The sequence below is a fragment of the Coffea arabica genome, chromosome 3e, assembly GCF_036785885.1.
Source record: "Coffea arabica cultivar ET-39 chromosome 3e, Coffea Arabica ET-39 HiFi, whole genome shotgun sequence".
In the NCBI taxonomy this organism is placed as follows: Eukaryota; Viridiplantae; Streptophyta; class Magnoliopsida; order Gentianales; family Rubiaceae; genus Coffea; species Coffea arabica.
The window spans coordinates 13,413,063-13,431,025 of record NC_092315.1 but is presented as its reverse complement, the minus strand read 5'-3'; positions in this window follow the sequence as shown (position 1 = coordinate 13,431,025).

Here is a 17,963-nt window from a genome sequence, read left to right as displayed (position 1 = left end):
CGAAGTGTCTTTGTTGTCGGAGCCCATCTTGCGAATCTATTGAGCATGTGTTTGCAACGGGACAGGTTGCCATGGAAATCTGGGGATATTTTGGGGGTGTGTGTGGTGTGGCTGGTACAGGATCCTTACTGTGAGCTCGGATGGCAGCATGGTGGTTTGTGGAGCAGCGATCGGAAATGAGGCACTTCTTGTTCAAAATTCTTCCTAGTCTCATCTGCTGGCATATCTGGAAGGCTAGGAATAGAGCCGTTTTTGAAGATAAACCCTTGCAATCGGCAGATATTGTTCGGGCCATATTCAAAGAGGTGAAGATGCTAGCGGAGATTCAGTTTAAGGGCAAGGTTGGGGTTAATACGTTTCTTCAGTTGTATGAATGGTCCTCTCACCCAGCGCACACGTTTGGCTTCCAATTGATACGTTGGGCAGTTCCAGAGGTCGGGAGGCTAATGTTGAATACGGACGGGTGCTCAAAAGGTAACCCGGGTCTGGGCGGTGGTGGTGGTGTCCTACAGGATTCGTCAGGAAGCCCTCTATTTGCTTTCTCGGCCTTTCTGGGGGTTACCTCTAGTTTACGGGCGGAGACTATGGCCCTGTTGATTGGGCTTTGCGAGTGTGCTCAGAAGGGGTTTGGTACTGTGGGCGTCCAGCTAGACTCCTTGGTCTTGGTGGGGATTCTGCGGAAGAAGTTTCAGTGTCCTTGGCATGTCCGGCGGGAGGTGGGGCAGATTTGGCTGTTGCTGGATGAATCCCCGCGGATAATTCATTGTTACAGGGAGGCGAACAATGTTGCTGACATTCTATCTAATGTGGGAGTAGCTCACCCTGAGCATAAGGTTAGGGTTTATGACCACATCCGAATGATTCCACAGACGGCTCGTGGTGCAATCCGGCTAGATAAACTAGGAGTGCCTTCAATTAGGAAGTTCAGGATGTTATAGGGTTTGGGTTTGCGTAATTTCTGCTACTATTGTAAATTTTGGTTCGAATCAATAATATTGCTACATTTATAAAAAAAAAAAGAGTTTAAATGAATAAAGATACATTTGGATGGTTGTTGTTTTCAGGAGGGGCTTTAAAAAAATACTTACTACAAATATTTTTTTAGAAAAACCAACTTTTAATGGCTATTTATAGAAAAACACTAAAGATAGTAGAATTACATAAAATTTACATTTTTTTAAAGATAGTAGAATTGCATATAATTTACATTTTTCTTTCAAGATTGCAATTCGAAGTTTTTATTTGTCCAAAAATGTCTACAAGGTGATGAAACAAATCGTGAACACTAAAAAAAATATGAAAAGGGAACTGTGAAGTCGAAGGATGGAAATTTGTGGTTGAGGGAGAGCTAAGGTTGCGAGATGAATAGTTTTTTTTTCTTTTTTTAGTTTATATTATGTGATTAAAATGAAATATTTCAATATAAATTAAATTAAAATTACACTCTCCATGACTTCCTTACAAAAAGACAATCTCGAAAGGGAAAGTGACTATTCTTGAAACTTACTTTTGAATTGCCTAAGAAAACTAAGGAAATAATCCCTCTTAGCAAATAGAATCCCCATTATTTTTCATTCTAGAAATTTTGAATTTTTTAATTCCAAAAATTTTTATGCCTTTTTATTGGTTGGTTTAAAGGATGCCCATTTATTACGTCTTATTATTTCCAAACCTTGATTTTTTTTATTCAATTAAATTTGAAAGGCTAAGATATCGTACCATGTAGACACCAAATTTTTTAGCATAATTTACTATTTATTTCTTAGTTTTTATTTGTCGTGTTAAGTTTTATTCATTTAAATTCAATCTTTTAGCATTTTATTTATTATTGTTAAGTTACTTTGAAAAAAGAGAAAAAAGAGAAGAAAAACGATGAAAAATGGAAAATGAAAAAAAGGAAAATGGAAATTGCACTTTGTTGCTTCTAGTTTATTTATTTTTATCCAATGTTAATTAAATTATTTTTGTTATTTATTTTTATTATCAATTTTGTTTTCAAAAAAAAAAAAAAAAGAAGAAGACCCGCGGCATGCAAGCTGCGTATTTTCGCAGCTTGCAAAGGACAACCGCATGCCCCATCGGAGGGCTGGATTTCTAAGGAAGGGACAAACCCCTCATCCTCACCTTTGAGGTGAGGGTTTAGGAGATTGGGGGCTCATATAAAAAGGAAAAGAAAACAGCAGAGAGAGGGGAGGTTTTTGAGGGTGACGGCGGAAACAAAAAGTGGAGAAAGGGCTTCGGCTGTGGAAAGGAAGAGAGAAAAAAGCTGAACAAAGGAGAAGGGAATCAAAAACAAGAAAGGGAGACTGAGGAAGGGTAAAGAGAAACGGGAAAAATCTGGGCCAAAGTCCGAGAGAGAGAGGAGAAAAGAAACGACGGCTAGAGAGGGGGAAGAGTTGGCAACAGAGAGCTCTGTGAAGAAAGAGTGAAAACAACCGAAGAGAGAGCTGAGGGTTGGCGACGGCTGGTGAGGAAACTAAGAAGAAAAACCGAGAGAAAGCTGTAGAGGAGGAAGGAGACCTGAACCAAAAAGAAAGCTTCGACCGTGCATTGAGGAGGATCATCAAGTTGTGGACCGAAGGTTTTCACCATTTTCAGGACTCCCTGGGTGTTGTTCTGTGTCCAAAGCCCTTGCTGGGAAAGGTAACTCATCTTTGTCTTTCAGTTTAGCAAAGTCTTCTTATTTGAAGATTCGGTGATTCCTATGGGAAAGCTTGCAGCTTTTTCTAGTGTTTTTATTCTTGGTTGCGTTTATGGGTTGCTGGCTTTTGATGGGTATGATGTTATGCCCCTACTCCTAGATCCTCTATTGTGGTCAAGTCCATCAGGTCACCTACACGGGATCTGCGCATACAACTTCCCTGCTGCCACAGGAGCAAACATTTGGTTTGCCACGGCAGAATCGATAGATCCTTTTCTTTCTCTGTTTTGTTGGGTTGTGACCTGGGATTGTTAGGGGGAGTAGTTTGAGCTCCTCGGTAATGTTTGCTACCATAGGTGAGTCCAGGAGATAGCCAAAGGTCGAGAGAGATGATTCGTTTCTGTCATTCCCTTACGTTGCCGTGCACTTCGCAGACCAAGTTTATTCTTTGCCCTTGCATTTCATTGACATACTGTGTGTATGACCACCGCAAGTCCTTTCATCTTTGCCGCATTTCATGCCCTGCTTTTTCATTCAGTTTATGGGGGTTAGATGATCATGCTTAGGCATGCTAAATGACAATAAATTGAAGCTGCAAAATTTGCAGCAGAACGGAAAAAAAGATAGTTCTCGCATTCCCTTTGCTGTTTTCTCACCTGCACTTGCTCATCATAAGTTTCGGCCATTCGTTTTCGCTAGTTGGGGTTGCATGTTTGGGGTGTTGGAGTATTGGTTGAAAGGAATTGGATAAAGGGGGTGTTGGGTGTGTATGTTTAGGGGCTTGGATAGGTTTTACTTTGCACAGGCATGTTTCGGTTTGGCATAAGAAAATTGCAGAAAGTTTGAAAATACTGCCATTCGATGCTTGCTAGATTTCTTTTCCGTGTGAATTTCTAGAGTTTAAACATAAACTTTTATGTTGAAAAGTTAAAAGAAAGCTTGGTTATCTTGTTACCTTGATTTATTTGTCGTTGGAAGAGACGTGAGCTGCATTTGAATGAAAAGGAGATTGCATCTAAGAACTTATTTGCAGAAGCATAAGCTACGTGGGTTGCCTGCATTTTGCATGAAACAAATTCTGAAAAATTACACTTTGGCCTCTCAAGTCCCCCCCTTGATTCTATGGCCCAATTACATTCCAATCTCTTGCAATTAAATCCTAAATTGATTGCAACTTGAACCGCTATTTGGCCTCTTACTATTTTGGGACTTTCGAAGTGCTTAAATGTTCTAATTGGACTCACATGACTGACCAATGTTTGCAATTGGATCCCTTTTACATGATAATTTGCCTTGACATGTTTTCAGGTGAATTGTGGACAATTTTCAATGGGTTTCTAGGAATAAAATCATGAAAGCTTAATAATTTGGAAGAATTTATAGTCTTGGTTTCGTTTGATTTAATTTTGCTTAGCTAATCTTGTTATTTTAACTCTAATAAATAATTTTCCATTCTTCTTTTTGTGATTTTTGCATTTGATTGTGATGGATTCCACCTTAAACCATTCAATTTAGTACTCCATTTTAGACTTTTGAAACTTTTATCTGGAACCGAGTTTGCCTACACATGCACGGTTTATTCCATGTTTAATGTTCATTTCGTGCTTAATTTTCATCTTCGTGTTTAATTTTTGCTTCATGTGATTATTTGATAATTAAAGTGGTACCTTGACCTTTTTATTATTTTGGAGGGTAAATTAGTAAGTTCACTTCGTTAGGGCATCGATTCAAGAGAGGTACACTCTATCCTTTATTTTGACCTTATTTGACCCTATGTGATCCAATGTGCTAAGTGAAAATTGCATGTCTACTTCGCTTTCTTTGCCTTTCCTTAATTCCTTTCATTTATTTCATTTACTTTTGCTTTTATTTAAGTTATTCTTCATGGGGTATGTGTACACCTCTTGGCTTGTAATAGATAGGGCCTGGCGAGCAATTTTGTCCATTTTTTCCCTTCCCCTTTTGTTTTAGTTAGCAAATGTAATAGGTTCATTAGATTGATTGCTTGTCTTTGTTGCTACGTGTTAATTTGCTTTATTAGGCTTTTGCATCTAGTCGAGCATGCTAAGTATTATGTGCTATGTGTTTATATGTGATTGGCATGTCTACTTGCTTTCTATAGTTATAGATGAATGTGATGGATGAATGCACGTCACCACACTAGTCCAACGCTAGTTGTGGCTCATTATCCCGTTTTTCACTAGTTCAACGCTAGTAGGAATTCGTAGATATGGGTTAGCCCAACGCTAGACCCTTAGGGATTTCCCTTGCTAGTTAATACTTGCATGTTTCACTACATTTCTTGTATTTTTCTTAGTTTTCTAGCATTTGGTATGCTCCTCCAATCCTTTCCCCTTCATTTTAGGTTTTTTGCATCTTCATGCTAGTTATATGGTACATTTCCTTGAGGGTCCCCTTTCGATTAGGGAAACGAGCGAGTGTGGCTACAAAATAGCCTTAGCACGCTAGTTCTTCCTTCTAATCAAAGGGAAAATTAAGGTCGTGAAATTAGGAGTCATTCCCGTACCCGACTTGATGCATTCCTCTAGGTTCATACACTTTCATTCTCATCATGTCACTCCCTCACTTTCTTTATCCACATTTTTCTCACTACTTATATTTTTCTCACTCCACATGCCATGTTCACACACGTCTCCTCTTTCCCTTTCATTTATTTATTTTCTACCTCACAAAATTGCACCCAATTGCACTTATATGTATCTACTATCATATTTTCATCCATTCGCACACAAACACCTTTATTTGTCCAATTTGCACACATGCACTTGTCTTACATTCACACACATGCACGTTTTCTTACACTTTCACACTTGCACTCATATTTGAGTCTTCATTTGCATCATTCGCGACCTCTATGAGGACTTTTCTTATTGACCACCACAACTCATGTGGTTGGGACCAAAAAGCCTCGTAAGAGATATTTTAGATTTAGGATTGCATTTCTTTTTCATATCCATTAGTCATATCCGACATGCAACGCATATTTTGGGAAGAAAAAATTAGGAAAAGAAGAGCTAAGTCACGCGACTAGCTTTTGTTAGGGTAAGGGAGTGCCTTAGGTTTTGCCTTTGCCTTCTCCCTTATCAAATGTGACCCCCGATCCCTTTCTTTGGTTACGTAGACCTAAAAGTTCTTAAAAAGGGGTTTGTTTACTTTGCTTTCCAAAAAATCATTTTTTGGGTGATTTGGTACACCCTAACTCTATACTAAGTGGTGACTCCATTTTCCATTCAAAAATCCTTTTTGAATTTCGTTTGGCCAAATCGTCGCATTTTCAAGTCCCATGACCTTTTATTTTCATTTTACACACGTTCACATACATATTCCACACACTTTCACACGCATTTGAAAAAGTGGGGCGCGACAGTTGGCGACTCCACTGGGGACTTCCTAAGTGGGTCCAAGCATTTGATTTGGCTATTCTTTTCCCTTTTCTACCCTTTTTATGCATAGCATTTGGATATTAGGGTTGCATTTTTCATTTTAGGACTTTTTGCCTCGCGCGAGTATCAAACTATTCCCTCACTCACGTATGTATGATTGGGTTGTTTGGATGTATGTTGTACTTATTTTATCTCGCGCTTTGCATTACATTTGGGGGGGTGTGTGTGTCACCTTTAGAGTCTCGCGTTGGTTCTCAACCCCTTCCCTCAAAATAGGGAACATTTCATACGTGCACGTTTATTTACTGTTGTCCCATTTTATTTTATTTTATTTTTCGTGGGCTCTTTCCCACACCGCCTTGTAGGACTAGGAATGGTTTCTCAAGGTATGTGGATGGTGTGCTCTGCGCCCATAGCAGTACCTAGGGGATCGCTCGAGCCACCGACCGAGGGTCTTGGGATTGATGACCCATTCCCTTAGGTCTGAAGGCTTGGGGACCTTTTTAAACCTTATCGAGTCTAGTTGCATTAGTGAATCCCAACCTCATGCATCCATGTTAGAGTTTGCCTAGGTTAGAGTCAGCCTCACCCTTTTTTAAGCACATTAGGCACGAGGGAAGGGGTTCCACCCCTTTTACTTGTTTTTATTGTATCTCTTTTCTTAATTGCTCACAACATGTTATGTGTACTATCAATTGTACTAACCATTTCTTTGTTTTTTGGCCTGCATTCATGTGCCTTAGCAATAAGAGGTCTCTTTGGCACTCTTTTAGTGACTTACCCACTAGATAACTCACATGTTTAACTTTCAGTCATTACACTTAATTTTCAATAAATACGTTTCATTTTAGACCTTTTCCCCCCGATGCATTATTTATGTCCTTTAGGCCATATTTGTCACATATTTATGTCCTAAATTGGCATCATGCATAAACCCTAGAAGGGAATGCCATTTAGGGGATCCCGTGTTAGGAATAAACCACCTTGTGTCTCGGATACTTAATCCAAGGAGACTTGCACGTTTACATTTTGTACCATCCAAAGGGGTAGTGCACAAGGTAAGGTAGGATCCGATCATTTTCATAGAGCGATCTTTGGAATATGAGCGTCTAATGATCACTTCTTGGCCAATTTATCAAAATTGGTAAAAATCCCTTGCAAAAAGGGCATTAATTGGAAGAAATTCACAAATCATTCCTTGCTATTGAGACGATAAATGAACTGAGGCCAAAATTTGATTTTAGAAGGCTCATAGACTAATGCATCGCAATAAGCCGTCAATTCGATTCAGTCGATTGGATCATTTTATTCATCAATTTCATCCAATCCAATTTATCAATTTGTTCATTTTTAGAGCAACCTAGTCGATTTTGAATTCATTTGACTAGTTTACCCCTTTTAGGGCAATCTAGTCAATTTTTGAATAAGATCACCAATTTCATTCAATTCATTTGATTAGTTTACCCATTCTTAGGTCGATTCAATCAATTTTGAATAAATTCAAATCATCAGATTCGTTCAATTTCATTTGACCAGTTTACCCTTTTTAGGGTGATTTAGTCAATTTTCCGATCCATTTGACCAGTTTACCTATTTTAGGTCAATTCGGTCGATTTTGAATAAATCATCGTTTCACTCGATCCGCTTGATCAATTGACCTCATTCAAATCATTTGATTAGTTTGATTCATTTTTAGGGTTATCCATTCAATTTTGAATAAATAATCAAATTTCATTCAATGCATTTGACCATTTTTTAAGATGATTCGGTCAATTTTTGAATAAATCATCAATTTCATCCAACCCAGTCAACTAATTAGGGTTTTAATGTCAAATTTCAGATTGAAGCGCCTAGTTGTTCACCCATTGCATTTTTATTTGATTTGGATAAATTAGGGTTTTGATCTGTGTTAGGAAATTTCAAATTTCTTCAAACTCATCAAAGTTAAATTAATTCTTGTGCCAATCAAAACCAATCATTCATTCGGAGTTGTCCTCATTTTGTTGGAGAGCTCCCACTGTTCAATTGGTCCAAAATTTCCAAATTACTTGATCGGATCCATCAGGTATGGTATCGTGCCTACCTCAGAGAATTACATCATTCTAGGCCTACCCTTGGCACAAAAAGGGCTCCCCCATAGGACATGCATCCGAATTTTTTAGATATCTACTAATTCTTGCCTTTTTCTTTTCCTTTTCTTTATTTTTATTGGAATAACTAAGCCAGGGCTAAATCTAAAGGCAATTCCTTTCAAAATTCTCAGGTAATATTTAAACATAGCTTCTCGTCGAAACCCCATCATAACGCGATCCCGTAGTCGAGCCCAGAGGAGTCGTGTAAACATGAGTTCACAACCGGAACTGTCGGATAGGTCTGCTACTACAGCCCAACCTGAGACTGCAAGTTTGGGGGTCCAACTGACCGAGATGCTTACGAAGTTTGGTGAGATGGCATCTGAAATGGCCGCCCAAAAGAAATTAATCGATGAGCTTATCAGTAGCGGAGTTCAACCTGAGCCTGTACTCGTCAGTCAATCGAGGCCAGAATCATTGGTCATGCCCACGACCCAAACCACTTTTACTCCACCTTTCATCATTCCACCCTAAGGAACTTTCACCCATCCCACCATAAATTTGCCATACACTTACCCTCCTAACCCTTCGTTCTTTCCTACTCACATGCAAGGTCCCCAACCGTAAATCACTTCAAACATACCACCTGAGTCACATACCTTTTATCACACTGCTGCTGAGCCATTCCTACCAGACTATACTGTTCAAACCAAGCCAGAAATGGGGGAATCTTCTGCTCCCGTTGGTATAAAGTTGCTCAAACGCCTCGATCGTCTTGATGAGTTTATGAGAAAGATTCAGGGGTTAAACAAGCAAGGAGTCCTGGATTACGATGAGCTTTGCCTCTTTCCAAATGTGCAATTGCCTGAGGGGTTCAAAACCCCTAAGTTTAACAAGTACGATGGAACTGGCAATCCCAAAACGCACATCCGTCTGTTTGCTAACAAATTGGGAAGGCCTATAGATGACGAGAATCTACCTTTACGGTTGTTTCCAGAAAGTCTGGAGGGGGATGCACTCGATTGGTACTCCAATCTGAAACCCGGAGAAATAAAAACCTGGATTGACTTGTCCAATGCTTTTGTCCAATACGAGTATAATTGCGAGCTGGCTCCGACACGAGCCACGTTGGAAGGAGCGAAAAGAAAACCCTCCGAGGATCACAAGACTTATGCCAAGAGGTGGAGGAAAATAGCTGTAAAAATCGAGCCACCGATGACTGAGGATGAAATCATACGCACTTTCATTAAAGCACATGATCCACCGTATTTTGAAGAAATTTTCCGCATGACTGGATGCTCGTTCGCTGCCATTGTCAATAAACTTGAGGAGTACGATGACTTCGTGAAAGTTGGGAAGATTGTTAATGTCTCTGCCCTCAAATCCCAGTTGGATGCTTTGCAAGGACAGGGGAATAGTGGGAGAAACCCGCAACTTAAAAAGAAAGAGGGGGAAGCTGCCTTTATATGGGATCGAAACCCTATCCCAAGACCTAGATCTCGACAAAACCCCACCTACTCAAACCCTTACCCTTACTATTCAAACCCTCATCCTGTTTATCACACCAATGTCACTCATCCTCGACCTCGCCCTAATTACACCAACTCGCCCATAGCCCCTTTTCAAATATCTCAACCTAATTTTCCACAAGTTCGACCCCGACCTCCTTACAATCAACAATTTTCTCCACCAAATAGACCTACCTATGATTACCCCCAACCCACTGGAACCTACAATCAAAATCGTACCCGAACATTCACCAATCTAGGCAGGCCGTTAGACCAGTTGTATGAGCAATTAAAGGCTGCCGGTAAAATAGGTGTGATTCCCCCTCCAACTTACCCTTATGGCATGCCTGCCGGATACAATCCACAGTCCGCTTGTGCCTATCATTCGGGAGCACCCGGTCACTCAACCACTGATTGTAAAGCCCTTAAGCACAAAGTCCAAGACATGATCGAGGCTGGGGAAATAGTGCTAAGAGGAAAGAGTGAACAAGGACCAAGTGTAAGTACAAACCCCTTTCCCAAACACAAGGACACCTTGGAGGCATCCACCTCCAATGACGAAATTTGAAATCTTGAGGGAACCTTGCACAATTGGATGGCCAAGTATCTTCCCTCTCGAAGGGGAATTTCGGTAAATCTGGGGGTTGTTATTTACTAAAATTCGTAAAAGCTACTTCTTGCATATGTGAATAGTTTAATGAAAGTATCTTTTGCAATTGAGTTTTTATCTTGTTTCCGCTTTGATTTGGAGTTTCATGAAATACACAGTTTGTTTTATTTATTTAATTTTTGTCTTGATTTTTTAAGATGGCCAAAGATGAAATTATTTGATCCTTTGAATATCACTGTTCTGGAATTCGATGAAGCCGCACATTGAAAAATCCCTTCACTTCATTAAGAAAATCCTTTCATTAAGAATTCGTTCATCGAGAAAGCCTTCATTGAAAAATCCCTTCATTGAGAAAATCCCTTCCTTGCCAAGTTCGAAGCTGATTGGTTAAAGCAGCGTCACCGACGATTGATTTCGATGGATGAAAAGCAGTTGAATGCCATGAGCCATGGCCAATGTTACTAAAACGCATGGCCTGTGTTCATAATAAAAAGGCCCGCCACCGGTCCTTTAAAGAAGGAGAACAAAGAGTTAAAGCGAGTTTTGCCAATGCAAGATGAGGTCAAAGACGAATTTGGTCTAAACTGGTAAGGCCATTTGTCATTCAAAGGTACTACCGAGTGGAGCACTTATCCTTGAAGAGATGGATGGACAAACATTCCCTCAACCTATCAACTCAGACATGTGTAAGAAGTTTTTATTTTTGATTATGCAAATTTCTTTTGAAAATCATGCAAGGGACGAAACAAAAGTCAGGCCATCTTCCTTTCCAATCAAAACATTTCATCCCTCGTCATCCTCTTTGAGCTATCAGAACAATAATTTTCGTTTGGCAGCCCCTGAGAATTGCAAACCCCACACTGGGGCAAATTTATTTTGAGAAAAGATGATCAAGAGGAAAAAGAAGAAAGAAAACCCCCACACTGGGGCAAATTTATTTTGAGATGAGATGATCAAAAGACAAAAGAAAAAAGAAGGAAAAAACCCCCACACTGGGGCAAATTTAGTTTTCGAAAGGAAATGCAAAAGTGAGGAAATGCAATGAAAAATGCAAAGAGAGAAATCCAATCCAACTGGGGCAAATTTTTCTCGGTTTTGTTAAAAAATTGGAGATAATCTCAAAATGATGCAATCTCAGGTTATTTCACACCTCTCATTAAAAATTTGCTTTCAAGCCTCAACTTTTCTTGAAAACACCCCACCTGATCTCATTGCAAAAGTCCAAAGTCCTGGCTTTCGTCACTTGCTGTATTTCTATTGGGAAGTTTGCTAATCAACTGGTAAGTGATGTCCATAATGCCTTTGCCTAATCTTACAAGGGAAGTGCATTTTACTGATGCCCGAAATCTTTAACTCATATTTCTGAGTCGATCATGGTCGAGGTATTTCATTGTTCTTTAGGTGAAAGCCCGAAAGGGCGCCTCGAAAAAAAAAAGAAAAGAAAGAAAAAAAAGGAAAAGGGAAAAAAGAAGAAAAAAGGAAAAGACAAAACAAAAACAAAAAGGGTGGGGGCAACCTTGGTGAAAACCCGGAAGGACGCCGAGGTGGGTTTTTACAATGAGCGAGCACGAGGAGGAACAGCTGGTGACTTGGTTCATTTTGAGATTTCTCTTCATAATACTTCTACCAGTGTCTAATTCCAGAGCAACGATGTCCAGGGATTCGAATATGACATCCGTTGGCCAGAACTGTGTCACTTTGTAAAAATATTCTTTTGCAAATACATTCTCATGGAACCCATTTTCCTCAATTGCTTGTATTCATGGCATTTTGTAGGATTAAGCACAATTGATTGTATTTTGCATTCTTTTTCACATTCATTCATGCATGACATATGAAGCCACCTTGCATGCATCATTTTTGGGTCATTGAATTTTAGTGAATAACAACCCTCATGGTTTATTCGAAGCATATTTGGATGCAATCATCTCTTGAAAAGGGTTAAGGGCCAGCAAAGCTAGTTACGCAGGCTTCACAATATGGCAAAAGGCGTACCCGGCCAATTTACGAAAGGCAGAGACGTTTGGAAACGAAAAATCCAACTAAGTCAGATGCTACAGCAAAAATTGGCGAAAGCATCAAAAGACTCATGTTTACGCGATTCTCAAGGGCAAACGACTCAAATGATGGTGGCACTTTTCTTTGATTCGTTCTCGTTTGCAGAAAATTTCGTGCATGGATGAAAGCAATCACACTTTGCACTGGAACCGGTATCGGAAAGGATTTTCCAGTGAACAAAGACGGATCGAAAATGTTGCAAACGAATTTGCTCAAAAGCTGTAACAACATGGCAATGCGGAATCAACTATAAGCGCAAATGCAAAGACCTAACCTCTACTGGGGCGAAACTTTGAGATCCTTTTTCAGGTAAGTATATTAGAATGTCATGATTTTAATTTTTATTCGGGTCAGTCCCATAATTTTAAACTTTGTTCGGGTCAGTCCCATGATTTTAAATTTTATTCGGGTCAGTCCCATGATTTAAGTTTTTATTCGGATCAGTTCCATGATTTTAAATTTTATTCGGGTCAGTCCTATGATTTTAAGTTTTTATTCGGGCCAGTCCCACGATTTTAAACCTTATTCGGGTCAGTCCCATGATTTTAAATCTTATTCGGGCCAGTCCCATGATGTTAAATCTTATTCTGGTCAGTCCCATGATTTTAAATTTTATTCGGGTCAGTCCCATGATTTTGATTTTGTTCGGGTCAGTCCCATGATTTTAATTTTGTTCGGGCCAGTCCCATGATGTTAAATCTTATTCGGGTCAGTCCCATGATTTTAAATCCCTTGTTCGGGCCAGTTCCATGATTTTAAGCTTTATTCGAGTCAGTCCCATGATTTTTAATTTTGTTCGGGTCAGTTCCATGATTTTAATTTTGTTCGGGCCAGTCCCATGATTTTAAATCTTATTCGGGCTAGTCCCATGATGTTAAATCTTATTCGGGTCAGTCCCATGATTTTAAATTTTATTCGAGTCAGTCCCATGATTTTTAATTTTGTTCGAGTCAGTCTCATGATTTTGATTTTGTTCGGGTCAGCCCATGATTTTAATTTTGTTCGGGCCAGTCCCATGATGTTAAATCTTATTCGGGTCAGTTCCATGATTTTAAATCCCTTGTTCGGGTCAGTCCCATGATTTTAAGCTTTATTCGGGTCAGTCCCATGATTTTTAATTTTGTTCGGGTCAGTCCCATGATTTTTAATTTTGTTCGGGTCAGTCCCATGATTTTGATTCCCGTGGGTCTATCCCATTTACATTTCTGTCTAGATCTATCCCATTTATATTTCTCGTCTGGGTCTATCCCATTTACATTTCTGTCCGGATCTATCCCGTGGGTCTATCCCATTTAAATTTCTTGTCCAGGTCTATCCCGTGGGTCTATCCCATTTAAATTTCTTGTTCGGGTCAATCCCGTTTTAAATTACTGTTCGGGCCAGTCCCGTTTTAAATTCTTGTCCGGGTCAGTCCCGTTTTAAATTTCTTGTTCAATCAGTCCATTATAAATTTCTCGTCCCAGTCAATCTCATCAAAAGGGGTCAGTCCCCATCATTCGAGTCATTCACAGCCAAATAACACAGGTAAGTATTTGGTGTCTATTTCTTTGTCTCAAGTTTTTCCAAAACTCAGACAAAGAGGGGCAAACTGTAGACACCAAATTTTTTAGCATAATTTACTATTTATTTCTTAGTTTTTATTTGTCGTGTTAAGTTTTATTCACTTTTTAGTTTTTTAGTTTTTATTTTTAAGTTTCTAACATAAAATTTGGGAAAAAAAGAAGAAAAATGTTCACAAAATATGTTTATTTCTTTTAAATTCAATCTTTTAGCATTTTATTTATTATTGTTAAGTTACTTTGAAAAAAGAGAAGAAAAACGATGAAAAATGGAAAATGAAAAAAGGAAAATGGAAATTGCACTTTATTGCTTCTAGTTTATTTATTTTTATCCAATGTTAATTAAATTATTTTTGTTATTTATTTTTATTATCAATTTTGTTTTCAAAAAAAAAAAGAAAAAAAAAAGAGAAGACCCGCGGCATGCAAGCTGCGTATTTTCGCAGCTTGCAAAGGACAACCGCATGCCCCATCGGAGGGCTGGATTTCTAAGGAAGGGACAAACCCCTCATCCTCACCTTTGAGGTGAGGGTTTAGGAGATTGGGGGCTCATATAAAAAGGAAAAGAAAACAGCAGAGAGAGGGGAGGTTTTTGAGGGTGACGGCGGAAACAAAAAGTGGAGAAAGGGCTTCGGTTGTGGAAAGGAAGAGAGAAAAAAGCTGAACAAAGGAGAAGGGAGTCAAAAACAAGAAAGGGAGACTGAGGAAGGGTAGAGAGAAACGGGAAAAATCTGGGCCAAAGTCCGAGAGAGAGAGGAGAAAAGAAACGACGGCTAGAGAGGGGGGAGAGTTGGCAACAGAGAGCTCTGTGAAGAAAGAGTGAAAACAACCGAAGAGAGAGCTGAGGGTTGGCGACGGCTGGTGAGGAAACTAAGAAGAAAAACCGAGAGAAAGCTGTAGAGGAGGAAGGAGACCTGAACCAAAAAGAAAGCTTCGACCGTGCGTTGAGGAGGATCATCAAGTTGTGGACCGAAGGTTTTCACCATTTTCAGGACTCCCTGGGTGTTGTTCTGTGTCCAAAGCCCTTGCTGGGAAAGGTAACTCATCTTTGTCTTTCAGTTTAGCAAAGTCTTCTTATTTGAAGATCCGGTGATTCCTATGGGAAAGCTTGCAGCTTTTTCTAGTGTTTTTATTCTTGGTTGCGTTTATGGGTTGCTGGCTTTTGATGGGTATGATGTTATGCCCCTACTCCTAGATCCTCTATTGTGGTCAAGTCCATCAGGTCACCTACACGGGATCTGCGCATACAACTTCCCTGCTGCCACAGGAGCAAACATTTGGTTTGCTACGGCAGAATCGATAGATCCTTTTCTTTCTCTGTTTTGTTGGGGTTGTGACCTGGGATTGTTAGTGTAGACACCAAATTTTGAATAATTTGATGTAGCATCTATTTCATGATTTTCATTTTAGATTGCTTGCATTTTGGTTTGTTGTTGTGTGTTTTGCACTATTAGTTGTTATGTTATTTTAGTTTTATTCATTTTCGCCCTTTTAGCTGATTTATTTCATTTGCTATTTATTTTTATTTTAGTTTTTAGTTTTGGCTTTTAAGTTTAAAATTAGTATGGAGTTTTTAGGAAAAGGAAAAGGAAAATATCAAAAATATGTTTTAGTCATTTTTGTTTTTATTCAATGCTTTCTTGAAAGAAAAATGAAAAAGAAAAAGGAAAAAGGGAAATTTCTTCACAAAAATATGTTTATTTCTTTAAATTCAACCTTTTTGCACTTTAGTTATTTTTATTAAGTTATTTTGAAAAAAAAAGAGAAAAAGGAAAAATGAAGAAAATTTGAAAAATGGACATTTTTGTTGTTTTTATTTATTTAGTTTGTTTTTTTTATTTATTTGTTTCCATTCTTATTATTATTACATGGTTTTGGCAATTTGTTATTATTATTATTATTATTTATATTTTATCATTTCTGTATTTATTAAGTTGAAAGTTAAAAAAAAAAAAAAAAAAAAAAAAGAGAGATGATACGCGACTGCAAGCTGCGTTTTTTACGCAGCTTGCAAACAAAGGATTTAGCGGCCCTTAGCTGCAAATATGGCAAGGGGGCTGAGTTGTTTTAGGGTTGGTTTTGCTGATATAAATAGACAGAGGAAGGACAGCCGCAAGGGGGTTGGAGAGGAGAGAGCTAACGGAAAAGAAAAACTGAGGAGCAAGGGTTGCGCGCGAGAGAGTGAAAAGAAAGCTGGGATAATCTGGGGAGTTTTCGGTGAGCAAGAGGGAAGTGAACGGCGGAAGAAAAACTGGAGCCGAGGGAAAAACAAAGAAAAGGGGTAGAGAGATTTTGGGGTGGAACGGGAGAGAGTGGATGACTGCTGAAAGAGAGTGAGGAGCGAGAAAGCTAAGGAAAATTTGGGGAGGAAGTAGTGAAGTTAGGCAAAGAGGAGGAGACATCCAGAGGTCAGAATTTCAAGCCTGCATTTCTTCACCGAAGTCTGCAAAAAATTCATCCTTTTCGAGTCCTAGTATTGATTTCTTACGGGTTTCTGCGGCAGATTCAAGGCCTAGAGCAATTGAAATAAGTAAGTTCCATTCTTTTCTCTGTTCGCCTTAAGATTTGGGCTGCAAAAGTCAGTTTTGTTCATCCAACCAAGCTGTCTGTTTCTTGTTTGTTGTTTTGTTGTTGATGGAACTATCCTGGCTATGAGTTTTGGGTCTAGGAATATCTGGTCAGAAGTCTTTTCTCAAGGAAACATGGAGTCTTGCTCAAATCTGTTCATGAAACCTAAGGACTTTGCTTTTCTCTTGTTTGTTTGTTGTGCCTATATGATGGCCTAGCATGATACGTTTCCCTTTTTACGGCGATCTGGCTGCTAGCATTTGGCTTGGGTTTGAAACATTTGCAGCTCATTTGAGCCGTGTAATCCCAAACCCTTTAAACTCGCATGATTACCCGTAGGGAAAAGGAAAGTGAATCTTGTTTTGGCGTTCATTTTCTTGTTCATTTTATGGTTTGGAATCTGACACCTTTAAGAGCTGAAGTTTGAAATTTCAACTAGTATTCATGGCTAATTTCCTGCGTCCTTATGAAGCCGAATACAAAGTGCCGTGGGAAGGGAAAAATTTTCCGGCTTTGCATGTGTTTTTCTGTTAAATGTTTAAACCCATGGCATGTTTGGCATCTTGTTTGTCTTAGAGTCTGGGCTTAAGCATGTTTTCTTAAACGTTGGTTGGCAATTTCAAACCCAAGTCAAGGATAGTTTGCTGCATTACATTTTGTAACTCGTAAAGTTAACAGCTTCTAAAGCTGTCGCATAACAGCCTATTTGCATGATAGTTCTTGTTAGTTTTGCATTCGGCATGTGGTTTTGTATGCATGATGGAGTATTTGGAACTATGGTTTGGGTAGGAATTTGAGGTTGGTTTTAAATTTGAAATGTTATCAACATCTTGAGTGCATGAAAATCTGCTGCAAACTAGTTCAAAGCCCTGGGTCCTGTTGCAGCAGCGTGCATAATCTTTCTTCCTTGAGAATGCCGCAAGCTTCACCTTTCTTTTTTTGCTGCATTTCATGCCCTGCTATCTCATTTAGTTTATGGGAGTTAGATGATCATGCTTAGGCCTGTCAAATGACAATAAGTTGAAGCTGCAAAATTCGCAGCATAACAGAAAAATAGCTCTCGCATTCCCTTTGCTGCTTTCTTACTTGCACTTGCTCATCAAAGTTTCGGCTATCCAGCTTGTTAGTCGGCTTCTGTGTTGAGAGGAATGGGATGAGGGGGGTCAGTTTTGCATGTCTGGGGTTGAAAGGTTTGAATTATGTCGAATGCTTGCTGTTAAGCCATGTCAAAAATAAATTGCAGGTTGCTAAATCATCTCTTCATATGAACATCTTGCCCAGAATTTTACATCAGCGTGACTTTTGCTGTTAAATTTCCTTCCCATAGCTTGCTTGTAGGGATGTCAAATTCATGTCTTGTTTCTTTGGTTCAAAGTTTGGATGTTAGATCAAAGGAACCTTGGTTATGATACATGCTTGAATCTGAAATCTGGTCTTGGAAGTAGAAGCTAGGAAAGTTGCGGCAGCTTCATTCTTCCAATGTTTTGTTTTTTTTTAGAACTTTGCATGAGATTTTTCTAAGCTTTCACTTTGTTTGGATGAG